Source organism: Vulpes vulpes, chromosome 14, assembly GCF_048418805.1.
Source record: "Vulpes vulpes isolate BD-2025 chromosome 14, VulVul3, whole genome shotgun sequence".
In the NCBI taxonomy this organism is placed as follows: domain Eukaryota; kingdom Metazoa; phylum Chordata; class Mammalia; order Carnivora; family Canidae; genus Vulpes; species Vulpes vulpes.
The window spans coordinates 3,820,365-3,836,242 of NC_132793.1; the positions used below are offsets into that span (position 1 = coordinate 3,820,365).

General features: G+C 48.5%; 1 protein-coding gene across 12 annotated transcripts in view; it reads right to left on the reverse strand.

Annotated features, from left to right (window-relative positions):
- ZNF831 (zinc finger protein 831) overlaps positions 1-10,866 on the reverse strand; it is a 108,598-nt gene extending 97,732 nt beyond the window's left edge. For 4 of the 12 annotated variants that reach the window (XM_072735504.1, XM_072735502.1, XM_072735505.1 and 1 more), the window contains exon 1: positions 9,815-9,996. The gene's annotated coding sequence lies outside the window, so the exon portion shown is untranslated. Of the gene's footprint in view, positions 1-5,404; positions 5,521-9,814; positions 9,997-10,523 lie in introns of those variants that run through there. The other 8 variants (XM_072735511.1, XM_072735507.1, XM_072735500.1 and 5 more) reach the window with 6 other exon arrangements.
- Positions 10,867-15,878: the final 5,012 nt, after the last annotated feature.

Consider the following 15,878-nt stretch of genomic DNA (forward strand, 5'->3'; position numbering starts at 1 on the left):
GTGATTTTGCTGGCGTCACCCACTGTTTTTGTAGATTAATTTTTTAGAGCAGAAAGAAAAAGCCTTACATTTCAGCTGTAACAAGAAAATCTGGTTTCTCCTCTCCCCAACACTTCCAGAAGTTTCTTATGTAAGGACTTTGTTTTTTATTTTTATTGTTTTAAAGGGAAGAGTTCACTGGTCCAGATGGGGAACAAAATGGCAAGGTTAAGACCCCACCACACCCCATTACTTGGGAGACTGGCTAATCAGTGTCTTTTGGATGTATTTACAAAAACAATATGTTTAAACATTTCAATAAACAGATTAAAACACAGATTTGTATATTAGCCTCTGCCAGATGCTTCTCCAAGCCAAGAATCCTTTTGTCCTTATGAAACAAAATGATGATTGTTCCTCGAATCCAAGGCCTGGCCTGAGAGACCCTGAGCCTTCCTGGAGATTTGGTTTTCTCTTCCTCTTGGTGGCCTCTGATCTCACGTTCTGGCTTTGTTTCTCACTGTCCTAACCTCTGGGTGTGTTCTTACTGTAAGTTCCCCCAAAGCCTTTTTGGAAGGAAGTAGAGCTTGAGTTGTAAGTCACCAATTTCCCGCCAAAGCCAGAGTCCACAGTCCCATCCACATCCAGAGGGAAGAGTTGGCATGACCTCAATATCATGCTTCCAGCAGCACAGGGACTTACAGCTCCCAACAGGACTTGCATTTAAGTGCTAGGAATTTCAGGGACTTTGGTTTAAGCACTAGTAAAAACACATAACTTATCCATAATACCTTCCTCAGATTGCCCATCAATTCCTACCCTCCAGGAGAATCTGTTTAGCACACCTCTTAAGACCAGGCTTTAAAGATGAAGTCTTCCAATGTGGGAGAATTTGCCCACTCACTCAGGGTCCCTAACCCCTCTCCTACCATTCCCAATGGATGAGGGCTCCTGGAATTTAGAGATAAAGCTACTTCAGCAATCATGTAACCCAACAACGTCAAGTTCAGGTACATATGCCTTCTGCCTGCCCGCCCCCCCCCCCCCCCCCCCCCCGGCTACTTGGCCATGGCACGCTTCCCACAGAGCAAGGCCTCAAAAGCCTCTTTATTTGGACCTCTCGAAAATCATCCCCAGCAAGCTTCTGTACTTGAGATAAAACCAAGCGGCGAGGCAGCCCGAGTGGCTCAGTGGTTTAGCACTGCCTTCAGCCCAGGGCCTGGTCCTGGAGACCTGGGACTGAGTCCCGCGTCAGGCTCCCTGTGTGGAGCCCGCTTCTCCCTCTGCCTGTGTCTCTGCCTCTCTCTCTGTCTCTCATGAATAAATAAATAATCTTTAAAAAAAAAAAAAAAAAAAAACAAGTGGCGATCTCCGCATTTTAAAGATCAAAGGGGAACCAGAACCCACCTCTCACCAGAGTGCACACCATTCACCACAACACCAAACCCTGGTTGCCACTATTTTTGTCATGGTGTTACCTGCACTTATATGTAGATACCAACACCTGCCCAGGTACTGTGCCTAGCCCTGTTTTTCTGACCACTAAAAGGTGTTCTGGCTTTGTCCAGTCCATCCCTTCACTTCCCACTGCCTCAAGAGGGTTTTGTCTTCACTAAACAACTCTTTAATCTTTTATGTGATGTATAATCAAGACAACTAGGGAGAAAATAAGCACAAGTCCAAACAAGCAGAAACTAACTCCAAAAAAGCAATGAAAAAAAAAGAGACATTATTCCTCCCAGGTGCCTAGGAATTTGCATTCAACAGGTACATGCTCACCACATAGGTTCCAAATTCTGTTCTAGGTCAAAGGATTGGGAGAGAATAAAACAGGTAAGGTTCTTGCCCTCATGAGGCTGACATTCCAGTGAGAGACATCATTATAACTATGAAAACATATCAATGAGATGATCTCAGACAGAGATGAGTGTGATGAAGACAGACAACTGAAGTGGTCTGATGAGAGGGTGAGGAAAAGGGAAGGAGGAGCATCTTTGGGAAGAGACCTGAAATATAAGATTCAGCCATGAGGAAACAGGAGGGCACCGGCTTCCAGACAGAGGGAGTACTAGGTACAAAGGCCCTGGGGCAAGCACTCCCTTGGCAGGTACCAGCAGAAGGCTAAGGGCATGCAGAGTAATAGCAAAGAGGAGAGAGATGGGAAGACAGGCCAGTGGGTAGGCAGACGACAGATGATGCAGAGCTTTTTAGGCCACAGGACAAATTTTATTCTAAGAAGCATCAGACAAGGTATGGAGGTGGGGAAAGCAATTGAGAGAAATAGTAGGGTCAGAACAGGGGAAGGAACTTAACAGTCTCCATGGGAGAAACTGAATAGGAAAAGAAAGAAGAAATTTTACAAGTGCTACTGTGGATCACACTCCTACCTCCCAGGGCTGAAAAACTCCCAAGCAAAAGACATGCATTCTCAAATCACTCACTGTTTTCTGCACTGGATCTGCTGCTCATAAAGCTGCTCTGAGACTAGACCATATAGGTGCCCATTCTAAAGGGGTTAGATATGCATCCTATAGGATTTACCAATAGGTATGACCATGCATGTGGGCATCCTTGGACAAGTCCCAGCTCTGGATGCATGTTTCCTTGTCCCTGAATGGGAAGAACAGACCTAGACTGTTTAAATGTTCTCTCCTCTATGAGGCATGACCCAACTCACTCAAGCAGTGGGGACCTCCTCCACTTTCAGGGTCCCATGGCAATGTGCACATCCTTCCTCACACGCTCAGCAGAGTGTGCTGTAATGACCAGTTTACACATCACTTTCTCTCACTAGACTATGCCCTTCTTGAAAATATGGACAAAAATTTAACTTTCTTAGCCCAGCCCCAAGTGGATGGCTCGGTAAGCAATTGTTGACCAAGGCCTCCCAGCTGTGTGGGGAGCTTTTTCACGAGAGTCCACTGCAACACGAAGAAACAGGGCAGTACGTCCCTATCTGAAGCTATGCTGGCCCACGCATTTTCCCACAGAGTCCCTGTCCCTCTCTAGCTCAGCAAAGTGGGGACACCCCACCTCTGACCTGCCCTTCACAGGGTGTGTTGGGGGGCCCTTGGGACAGTCAAACACGTCCATCCAGCCTCCCAATCAGGTCTTGGCAGCTGGGAGACCCAAGCTGTCTGGGCAGCGTCCAGCACAATTAAGCTCTTCACCTTGTGGGCCTCTCTCAGTGAAGCAATCTGCTCCTCTTGCCAAGCCTTCTGCTCCCCGGGAAGTCCAGCCTGTGCAGATGTGCCTGGACTAGTGAGGAAAGCCAAGCAGAAATCAGCCCTGACCTTCTCCAAAGTCAGCCAGTAGGTCTTGAGCATGCTTAACATCTTGTTGACTCCTTCCTGTTCTCCTTGGGTCCAGTTGCAGAGAATGTGGCTCAGAGGGGAAGAACTGAGAATGTGTGGGCCAGCAGCCAACGCACATGTTCTCCCAAGGAAGGTGCTAGGGAGGCAAGGACCAGGGGCTTAAACTCAGGGTCAGGGTCTGCATGAAACCCTGCTCCAGGGGCTAAGCTGTGAGCCACTCAGCAGGCTGGAGATGACAATGGCAGCCCAGCAGAATTCTGGACAGATTGTACCATCACAATTGGTGAAAGCCATTACGTGCCTTCACCCTGGCCTACTCAAGGATCCACTCCCCACTCCACAGCCAGGGGGGATGGCTCCCAAACACACAATCACGTCCTCCACCTCATGCTGATGACACTTCTTGGTGGTCCTTCGCTCCTGGAACCAGGCGATCTGCTCGGCCTTCACTGGCCTCTGCACATCCCTAGTACCTCCCCACACCTCTCATCCAGTGTCTACATCTCAGCCACATGGGCCATGCAGCTACTCATACTCCAGCCCATGCCACAGTACCCCCCAAACCTTCAGCTCTCAGCCAGTTCCCAGCTCCTGGGGGGAGCCTGCTGGCACACTCACACTCTGACCAAGTCAAACCTCCGTACTCACCACAGTTGTAACAAAACGTTACATGTGTCATGACTTGCTAAATGGTGCAAACCCTAAAGGCCAGGGACCCTTCTACCCTGTCACCAGATGAGGTGGTTTCCCGACATGAGCGAGTAAACGGACGAATCCTCCACCCAAACCGAACAGCTCAAACCTCCACCTACTCCCCACACCTGCTTACACTGCTCCCTCAGCCTGGAATCCTCAAAGCTTACCGCTCATCTAAATCCAAATGTTACCTCCCCGACAGTGGCCTTTGGGGTCCTCCCAGCAGGAAGCGATGCCCTCAGCAGCACCTTCTCTGTAGCATTTCTAGAGGCCTATCTTTACCCACCTCACACTAATGAATTTAGCTTGGTTTTCTGAATCCTAGGACTCTCAAATGTGAGAGCCTCATGTTTCATACTGCTGTGCCTCTTGTAGCACCTGAGGTGGCACCCCACACACAGCAATGACTAGTAATAGCCAAAACACATTGGGCAGTGGGCCAGCCACACCCTGGAGCCACGATGTCAGGTCAGCCATCATTGTGCACACCATTTTACAGATGAGGAAAAGGAGGCTCACACAGGAGGCAACCTGACCCAAATACTCAGCCAGTCATCAACAAAGACACCACTCGGACCAAGGCCACGGGCCCCACTAGCATGCTTACTCATGAGACCAAGCTCCCTCCCTCACCTAACAAGACAGGCAAGAGACAACCTGCTACCCACCAAAACCCCTGTGCTCAGAGCCCATCTTGGAGAACAGCTCCCAGCACAAGGGGTTCAGCTGACACCAATCTTGAAGGCCAACCCTACTGACCCTGAGAGCACAAATCCCAGACTATCCCTGTTTTACTGGTGTACACCTCCACAAAGAACTTCTCAAGACAGTGCTCCCTCTTCAGAAAGTTTGTGCCTGGGATCAAGGTTTAGATACTGTCTATATTTAGTAGGCAGTGATTCATCTGGCCAGGTGGCAGAAGGTGGGAGTTGGTGACATGCAGGGGTGAGTGAACCTGGCTGGCTATCTGTCTCACTGCTAGGCAGGTTCCTTTACCTTCCAAAGGCTCTGTGTATCCACCTGTCCGTCAAGCTGGGACAATCACCACACAGGCACCTTCAGGGGGTGCTCATCAGAGGACAGGCTAAGACCTCACACCCAGCAATGTCAACAGTAGCATTACTGTTAGGACTATTCTCATCAGTAATCTCTGGGGCTGGACATCTCAGTAGGAGGATGCCCAGGGAAAGGGGCTGCCTCCTGCCTCAGGAGAGGTCATCCCAGGAGACAGGAGCCATGTAGCTTGCTGGGTGTGCACAGCTCAAGGTGGCAAATCACGCACATGTCAACATGCTCCTCCAGCCTCACGCGTCCACCTCCACACCAGCCCCCTCGCATCCTCATCCGCACTGAGAGAGCACGTGTGTGCACTCACTCACGCACACACACGCCTCCTTGTCCCAGCCCACATGCACCTCGGGAACGTGGGCTTCACCGGGGGGCCAGCAGAGCTCAGCCAGGTACACCTGCCCTCCTGGAAACCCAGGGCAGCAGGGTCTGTGTTCACAGGGGTCCCATCAGGTAGGTGAGCCTGTGAGGGGGCCAAGTGTATTTGCATATAATTTGCATGTGTTGACACAGCCTTCCCATCTCTGCACAGAGCACTTCCAAGCTAACCTGTTATTACTGCTCCTCCTAAGCCCGGTTTTTCTCAGCATTCGTGCTGCTTACCACCCACTGCCAGAAAGTACTATGCAGTGAGACGGGCCAAGAGCTGACTGTGAGTACCCGGCAAGTCACACAAGCCACCCTGGGCCTCAGTTTCTCCCCTGAACAACAAATAGCAGCACACCTTCATTGGGCAGACTCAAGGAGATCTTCCTGCACATAAAACGTTGGCGTATGCCTGCAGCTTAACACCCCCAGAGTGCAGAAGGTTGCTTTACTGTTATCAGAGGGCCAGGAAGCAAGTCTGGATGGAGAAGTTGGCCCAACACTGCCCAGATGCAGTTCCTGAGCCTCAGTGATGGGTTCCCTGTGCTATGGTTAGTTACCAGTTGCAGCAAATATATAAAAATTCAGGATACCTCGTTAAATCTCAATAAAATGTTAGTATAAGCAGTTAGTATAAGCATGTCCTGTGCAACATTTGGGATACATTCATACCAAAAATATATCTGTTGCATACCTGGAATTCAAATTTTAACTGAGGGGGCCTGTATTTTATCTGACAACACTACCTGGGACTTGAGGCTAACCACCTTCCGTTGTTACTAATATTATGTTTTCTCACCACTTTTACCTATACCCGGAGAACTCAGACTTTGTTTCCTCAGAGTCCAGTTTCCCAGTGTAGGGCAGGGAGAGCAGAGGTTACATGTGAGGTGAACTGAGAGCTGCTGAGGGGGAGGAAGGGGGAAGAAAGGGACATGTGTTTCCTAATTTAGTTAAAAATCTAAAATCTGTTCCTCTTTGGTTTCTGTGAGGAGCCCGGTGGTTATCACTGCAAACGTGAGGCCACGTTTCCTGTGGCGAAGGGTACGTGTGTTTGCATCAACAGGGCCCGTTTCTAGGGCTCCTCTCAGGATGTGAGGCCCATGGCAGGTCGCAGAGGAAGAGGGAGGGCATATGAGCAGGGGTTGCATGGGAGGGAGGCTCTCTCTCCAGAGAGCCCCCAACCCCCATAGGATAAAAGCCTACTCCCCATAGCCCTTTGCCTAGCTTCCCCATCACATGCCACTTGACTGAGGCCCTTTGCAGAGCATAGAGATGATCATATGTCCAATTCCTGATTTCTGCTCCAGGGTTGGCCTCAGCAGGAAAGGCCAGAGCTCAGGGAGTCACCATCAAATGCAGGAAGCTCAGGTACAAAATGTGCATGGAGTGTGTGTGCTCTGTCTGCAGGGCTTCACAGTCTGACCCTCCAATGGCCTAAGCTCAAGCTTTTCCAGCTGGGGCATGTGTTCTTCTGGAATGTAGAGAGGGCCACAGAAGTACCACCTACTGACACTACAAGTAGGCATGTGCCACATCTGGGGATGACAATTTTCTTTCAAGAATTTTTTAGAGGCCAATGTTATTTTACAGAAAGATCAATGGATATACCATGGAGTGCCGTGCAAAGTTTTCATATTTTTAGATAAAATGCAAAAAATAAAATGTCAAAGTTTTGGTTTCCTCCTCCATAAAGTAGTGATGGGGTGCACACCAGCCTCACAGAGCCACTGCAAGGACTGAAAAAAGAAATGCAGGTAAACCCTTTCCCTAGCAGAGCATCAGGGAAGAGTAGGATCTTCTCTAATTGGGACTCTGATTACCACTGAAATAGGACTCAATGGTTAAGATCTCTTCATCTGATCATGTATATAAGACTCACTGTGCATAAAGGAATCATGAGGCAATCAAAGAACTCAAAGGCTTGAGGCACCAGATGAAAATTTCATTCGATTTTCTAATGGTATCCTCTGGTCAGGTCTCAAACAGGGCAAAAGTCTGAAATCCATCTGCCTTGTCTGCTATACTAAGATGGGCACTTATCTTGCACATCTGTGGCCACAGATATGGCTGGCCTATATGGGGCCAGAGATTGTTATTACCAATAGAGCGACCATTCACTGGTTCCCCCTTCTTGACCTCTTGCCTTAGCTGAATGCAAGTGTGTCCAGCCCAGAACAATCCAACCATGCCTGCTGAGGATACCAGGCCAAAGATGCCTGGGTGAAGGATGTGGTCAGCAGTGTTCAAGGAGCATACTGTAGTCAGGAGGGCAGACACACACAACTAGATTGGTGAGCTCAGGACCCTTAAACCAGCCGAGTGGATGGAATGGTGGGGCCTCTTGGCATGATACCCAGGTCAGTGCCCTGCTTACTCTGCCCTCTGACCCTTCTTCTCAAGAAGTTCAGAAACTCAGTGGTGGCACTGCTTCTTCAGGACTGAAAACAGATTTGGCCAATGCTCATCCACACTGTTTCTCCACTCAATAGAGGCCAACCACGTGCCCTGGGAACTCTCTAAGCCTGCTCTGAGGAGACTGCCCATGCTCCTGTCTTGAATGGCTCAACCAAAAGTAATCTGTAAACTAAACAAAGACTACGCATCAGCCTTGACAAATGACACTGAACAATAAGTACTGACTTGGTCTGACTCTAGGATAGCAGGAAAATATTCTGAATAATATAAGAGTATTTAAGGCATGTGTCTTCTCATTAGGTCCCATGATGTATTCACACTTCCTGACTGATCTAATCATTGTTGCAAACGTACACAAACAGTTGTCCCAACAGCTCAAGTACCATTTGGCCTTCCATTTCTCATTCCCGCCTCTTGCTCAAGCTGGCTGCTATCCTGTTACCACCGCATAAAGCAAGGTGCCATGCTCACGGTAACTCCTACATTTAAACCGCTCTTCAGATTTACAGCCTCGGTTCTGAAACATGAACAGGCTTTTTCAGGGTAATTAGCCTCACACACTATTTCAGCCAACATGTGATCAACCTAGCCCCATAATTAGTTCCTACTAAAATATTACACTTTGTGTAAACTACACTGGAAGATATTCCTCTACTTTGTCAAAATCAGTCTCATCAGAAGATCAGGGGGCCTCACTCTTCTTTCTGGTGGTAGAGTTGCCCCCAGAGCCATTTTTGTTTATCCAAGCCATGATCCAACATCTTTTTTTTTTTTTTCCAATTTCAGCTTGTACAGCCTTTCCTTTTTGAAAAACAAAACATAGCAATCACAATTCTTCCTTGGCCAGTGGCCAGACATCCAAGGGCTGGAGCCAGGAGATTAACGGATACACCCAGAAAGGACAAGGTCAGAGAGCAGAACACTGTGGACACGTTTGTGTAGGAGACAGCCTCAGGAGGATGGGAGAGCACCCATATATGAGGATCGGCACCTCCCAGTTTGAATGACATGCTAAGGCCCTTCCAAACCAGTGGATGAAACATGCTTGTGACACTAATTAATGCCAGGCAAAATGTTAACAGCAGATCTTGGAAACTAAAAATAGACCTATTCCAACTGATTCATCCCCTGACTGCACAGATTTCGGAGGTTTTGTATCTGTCTCTCTTCTACATGTACGTTAGATTATGGCCTCTTTTTTCTCCCTCCATCTTTGTTGTTCTCCTCTCCTTCCTGTTGAGGGGTTTAAACCTTCCAGAAGAGATGTCCCCACTTGGCTACCCTCCGACCCACAAACATGCTTAATAAGCAAGGAAATCATTTCTTTTCCTGGCTCACATGGTCGGGAGCTATGTAATTTGTACTTAATATTTTCCATGCGGATGTTTCTGCCTGTTGCATCACACACACACAACTCTATAGCTTCGTTTCCGATTACGGTCCCTTCTATTTTAAACTTTGTTGATTTCTACTGGGAAGGAAGCCTATTTCATACAGATTAGCTGGACAGCTGGGTCTGATTGCTTCTGATGACTGGGCTTGGGGCCACTGGGGAAGCAGGTTTCCCAAAGCCCCTTGGATGGAGCCCCATTCCATACGGCCCCAAAAGAATCGGGTCAGTGCTCACTTCAGGGAGGAAGGGTCAGCAGCCCCGGGTGGAAATCAACAGGTCAAGCCCAATGCAGGATCAGACCTTATTCCACATCTCAGGCTTAGGAGGCTGTGCTGGAAGGTGGAGGAGGAGGGGGGAGGGGGACCAGAAGCCCCCTGGTTCAAGAGCTCTCACAGGGACCTGGGGAGGGGGGGGCTTGTGTCAGAGATAACGACGTGTGCTTGGAAGGAAGCATCCATCATGCTTGCCTGATAGAATCACTCGGGAGGCAACAGACAAGGCTCAATGATTAAGGTCCCTTCATCTGGCCTTGCATCCCAGACCTCCAGGTGCATAAAGAAATCACAAAGACCTCTCTCACCTTCACGTGCTCAGTCCACAGGCAGGTGGGGGCTGCCGCGCTCTCCCGAACACCGGTGGCTCCGATGAGGCAGGAGTATTCTCCCTGCTAGTCCCATCTCTGCCTTTGCTTCTCTTTATGCCTTCTCTAGAGAAAACCGAGTGCTGGAAATGTAAAAAAAAAAAAAAAAAAAAAAAAAAAAAAATGTGTGTGTAGGGTGGTGGGTGTCGGGGAGGCGGGGGCGCGGCGGGGGGACGCCGGGGGGTAGGTGTGCAGCCTGCCCTGGTGTGGGTTCGGGTGTAATGGCCGACGCTGGTGAGATGGTTTGCCTGCTGAAGCTCAGTGCCACTGCAGCTCTGTGTGTGGGCGGCGGCAGCTACACGGCTGGGTTTCAAACCATTACACTGAACATTTGCAAACAGATAAAAAAACAAAACCATCCGGTACAAATGGAAACTTCTGTTTTCCCTGCTCTCCCCGCGCCGTCCCCTCGAGCGTCGGGGGAGCAGCGGGCGCGGGTGGGCGCACGGCCCTGGGCGCTTGGGCCCGTCCCTGCTCCGCCCCCCCACGCACGCACGCACGCACGCACGCACGCCCGCCCGCGGCCGCCGACCCTCAAGCGCCCCGAAGGTCCCGGATGAGCACGCGCCGCCCCGGGGTCCCGCTCGGAAGCCAGCACCGGAAACCGGAAGGGGGGTGGGGGCGTCCCCACCTGGCCCCCCCACGCTACCTGAGAACGGTGGCCGCGGGGCCGAGGCGCGTGCCCATGGCCGGGACACCCCGTCCTCGAGGAACGGCCCGGGACGCTCCATGCGAAGACGGTCGCCCCACTCCGGTCAAGGTACTTCGGCGACCGCTGTATCCGGTACCGCTCCGCTTCAGTCGCAGTGCACGTTAGCAGGCGCAGGCGCTGAGATGCGCGATGCCCGGGAACTAGGCATCGCTCGCTTAAGCCGGCACTTCCAAAGCCGGCGACGCCTCAGCCCACAGGTCGCCATGGGCCGGAGGAGAGTCGCCACCCAGCACACCGCGCAGGCGCACGCACGCACGCACGTACGTACGCAGATACGCACGCCGCACGTGCGCACTCGCGGCCGCACGCTCCCGCCGTGGAGCCTTCGCCGTGAAGGCAGCTGGGTGAGGAGATGCTGAGGGAGGCCGAGGCGGTGAGGCTGAGGCTGCGGTTCCAGGGGGACGGGAAACCAGGAGCGGGAAGGGGGGGGTCCCTTCCTGGCTCCTCCCGCATCCCCCTCGCGGGGCGCCATGGCGAGCTCCCCTCCCGCAGACCTCAGCCGGGCGGTGCAGAAAGGAGACGGGCCTGTTGGCTGCTCAAGAGCATGGCGCTTAGGACGCAGAAACGCAGCATGAAGGCGTCAACTCCTAGAGGTGATTTTGCAGGATGGAGGCTTCCGTGTTGCACGTGGCCGACGGGACGGGCAGGAGGGGAGAAGAGAAGATGGCGCGCTCTGCTGGACTCGGGGACGCTTGGCCCGTCGGTGCCGGGAGGCACCAGCCCCACGGCCCCCCATGAATGGGCGTCGGTCGGGTAAGCCCTTTGAGCCCCAGCCCCCTCATCTCAAAACCGCTTTTAGCCGAGGACGTTTCTGACCCCCGGGAAGTCCTCTTTGGTAGTCACGACGGGGCCATATCTTGGCGTCCGATAGGTAGCACCCGGGGATGCCGCTGAACATCCTAAGATGCGCAGGGAGGCCCTAGAAGAGAATGACCCGGGTCAGCAGTGCAGCAGAAGCTGAGGCCCCAGACCAGGTATGTGGACCCTCCAGCCCCCCTCCATGGGGCTCGAATGAGACACCGCATGGGCTTCTGACTAAAGCAGAAGGCAATTGCAGCATGTTTGATAAGAAGGAGACTTCCATATCATTTAGGTGGCATTTAATTTCTTATTGGGCAACAAGATGGAAACAGATGGAAAGTAGAGTAAAAGCTCTCTGCTTCAGACCAAGATGAGAGAAAGCCTGACTGCCTGGTAAACATTCCAAATTACACGATTTTTAGGGGAAAAAAAAAAGAATAATAAGAAATGCCTCCCCTTGCTTAAGTACATCAGAGAACTTGAACTCTGTGTGAACAGAGTGAAATAAGTGTAGAAAGGCTTTAAAAAGCTTGCAAGCACTTCGACGGATAATCATTGGTAATTAGAGCATTTTATAGAATCCATTAAAGAGGCTTTAAACAAAGCCGAAATTATTTGTTGACCTTTCTTCTGAAGGAGGGTAATGGTCATGCTGACAACACTAATGTGTCCAGCCTGGTTGGAGGTTTTCTTTTAAAGAAATCTTCAGCCAAGCTTGCGCTACAGTCTTTGGTACGTGGCAAATTATTAGAGACCCACAAAAAGAGAAAGTGAAATTAAAGTTCAAACTCCTGTTCCAGCTGATTTCCCAGCATCAAGAAGAAAAGCTGACCGTGCCTCATTCCGCGCCGCCACTCAGTGGGACCCTGAAGTAGGACTCAGAGTCCAGGCCCTGGAAATGACTTTCTTTTGACCAGCAGTGAAGTCCTAGGTGGCTGTGAACTCAGAAGAGGCAGGTAGGGCCAGGCCTGCTGTGTTGGGAGCGAAGGAAGAAAGGGTGTGTGCAAGGCAATCGGTGCAGAGACCAGCGCTCTTGCAAAGAGGCTTTCGAGGAAGGAATGACAAGCCAAGTTTCTGACGTGGACAGTGCACTGGGCCCACATTACCAGTTACATCAGCTTCCTCCAGGAGCCAAAACAGAGAGGAAGGCCAGGCTGTTAGTTTTGACTTTCCTGTGCCTTCCTCGTTCACCTATCCACTCACGAACCAGGACAAGCAATAGTCATACATCTGAGAACTTCCTGTACCAGCAATTTGTTTGGCCCTAGGAACAAATGGTGAAGGAAAAGCAAAGCATAGTCTGTTGCCTTCATAGAGCTAATAGTCAGATGGAGTAAAGAGACAAAAATCAAAGAATTGTGAAAAAAACACATCCAGTTCATTCAGTTAGTCATTGGCTGAGAATTTGAATCCCTTCTTTATACTAGGCACTATTCAAGGGAAAAAAAAATGTGTAAGCAAATTACTGTCAAGAATCACGATGAAAACAATAATTTCATGAAACCCTACCTGAAGAGTATCAGAAGCTCTAAAGCTGAGGCCACCTCTCTTTGTTAAAAGAGGATGGGAGGGGCCAAGTGTTAAGGACCTACCCACCAAGGCTGGGTTAGTCAGGAGAGTAGCTTCTCATTTCGTGATGCATCGTTATACAACTCCAGGTTCTATGCTACCCAAGGTCATCTTGCACTCCACAATTTCAGTGAACCCCAGCTTTGGAAACATACCCTTAAACATGGAGGTATTGTTGAAGAAAAAGAGGACCCAAACCATCCCAGCCATGGACTCGAGGCCTTACGAAGGGAAGAGGGCTCTTCAGAACCTAGGACAGTTCTGGAATGCCTCGTTGTCTAGTTCCCCACTCTTCCCTGCATGCTGCCAGGACAGAGGAGACACACCAATGCTTCCTACCATGGGGAAAGGGTTACTCTGCACATCAATGTCTGCTGCTTTCTGTATGCCTTGCTCCCACATGTCTCTGCTTTTTCATAGCTTTCAGCCTATTCCCACTGCCAACTCTTTGACTCTTTTCCACTCTTTCCACCTGTGCCAAGAAAGAAACTGGTTCACTTAGTCTGTACAAGGCCTCACAGTTGCTGAGAGTTTGCCCGTTAGGTTTACCCAGAAGCCACAAGCCATCTTACAGATGACTACTGTAGAGTCAGCCAGCCACCACTGAGCCAGCTCTAGACAATGGACTGAGTTTCTCCAAAGGGTACAGCCAGCATTCTATGGAGAGTCTCCCTCCCAATACAGTGGTCTGTAGGAGATGAGGGTCTGGACCAATCTGGTGGTCCCTGAGGTCATTCCACATGACCTACAGATGAATATTTTAAATTGTCATAGTTATATTTTTATTCTAATGTGACTTAGTACAACTGCAGCTAAAAGATCAAACTCATGTGTTTCCCTTTTCAGTAGATTTTAATAACTAATTTTTTAAATATCCATTTTATTGAAGGACTTATATGTAAACATAAATGAACTAGAATAGTTAAATGATTTTGAAAAAGAAAGAGGAATCACACTAATTTTAAGACATGTATCTACAGTAATCAAGACTGTGTATTGACGGAGATAAACACATAGATCAATAGAACAGGATAAAGAACCCTGAAATAGACCTACACAAATATGCTTGACTGATTCTGGCAGAGGTGCAAAAGCAATTTAATGAAGGAAGGATAATCTTTTCAACAAATGATGCTGGAGCAATTGGATGTCTTAGGCAAAAAGAAAAGAGAAAAACTATCCTAAATCTCACACCTTACATGAAAAGTAACTTGGAATGGATCATAGATTTAAATGTCAAATATAAAACCATAAAACTTTTAGAAGAAAACATGGTACAGAAACTCAGGACCTAAGGTTAAAGCAAAAAGTTCTTAGATATGACACCAAAAATACAGTTCATAAAAGAAAAAAATTATATTTTATTAAAATTAGATCTGCTCTGCAGAAGACTCTGAAGAGAATGAAAAAGAAGCTTTATCGAACAAATGGTGTTGGAACAACTGGACATCCACATGCAAGAAAGAAGGGAGGGAGGGAGGAAGGAAGAAAAAGAAAGGAAGAAAGAAAGAAAAGAAAAAAGAAAGAGGGACACCTGGGTGGCTCAGTGGTTGAGCATCTGCCTTTGGCTCAGGGCATGATCCCAGGTCCCGGGATGGAGTCCCACATCAGGCTCACTGTGAGGAGCCTGCTTCTTCCTCTGCCTATGTCTCTGCCCCTCTCTTTGTGTTTCTCATGAATAAATAAATAAAATACTTTTTAAGAAGAAAGAAAAAAATCTAGACACAGACCTTACGCTCTTCACAAAAATTAACTCAAGAAAAATCACTGATCTAAGTGCAAAATACAAAAATATAAAACTCCAGCAAGAGAACATAAGAGAATCCCTAGATGACCTTGGGTTTGGTGATAACCATGTAGATACAACACCAAAGGCACTATCCATGACAGAAATAACCAGTCAGCTAGACTTCATTAAAATTAGAAACTTTTTTTTTTAATTAAAAACTTTTGCTCTGAGAAAGACAATGTCAAGGGAATGAGGAAATAAGCTACAGATAGGGAGAAAATATTTGTGAAAGAATCTGATAAAGACTTACCCAAAACATACAAAGAGTTCTTAAAACTCAACAGTAAGAAAACAACCCAGGTGCCTGAGTGGCTCAGTCAGTTAGGTATCCGACTCGATCTCAGCTCAGGTATTGATTTCAGGATTGTTCATTCAAGCCCCGGGTTAGACTCCACGCTAAGCAAGGAACTTAATTTAAGAAAATAAAGAAAACAACCTAGTTAAAAAATGAATTAAAGACCTTAATACACACCTTACCAAAGAAGATCTACGAGTGGCAAGTAGGCATATTAAAACTTGCTAAATCTCCTATGTCAATAGGTAATTGCAAGTTAAAACAAGATGCTACTACTTATGTATCAGAATGGCCAAAACCTGGAACACTGACAATACCAAGTGCTGTTGAGGTTGTGGAGCAACAAGAACTCTCATTCATTACTGGTGGGAATGCAAAATGGTACAGCTACTCTACAAGGCAGTTTGGCAGTTTTCTCTTTTTTAAAGATTTATTTATTTATTTATGATAGAGGCAGAGACACAGGAGGAGGGAGAAGCAGGCTCCATGCCGAGAGCCCGACGTGGGACTCGATCCCGGGACTCCAGGGTCACTGCCCTGGGCCAAAGGCAGGCGCTAAGCTGCTGAGCCACCCAGGGATCCCCAGCTTGGCAGTTTCTTATGAAGTTAAACATATTCTGACGGATAACCCAGTAATTACACTTCTTGGTACCCAACAGAAAACTTATGAAACTTATACCCACAAAAAAAAAAAACCTGTACACGTATTTATAGCAGCTTTATTCATAATTGCTAAAATTTGGAAGCAACCAAAATGTCCCTCAGTAAGTGAATGAATAAGTAAATGATGGTATATCCAAACAATATAATATTATTTAGTGCTAACAAGAAATGAGCT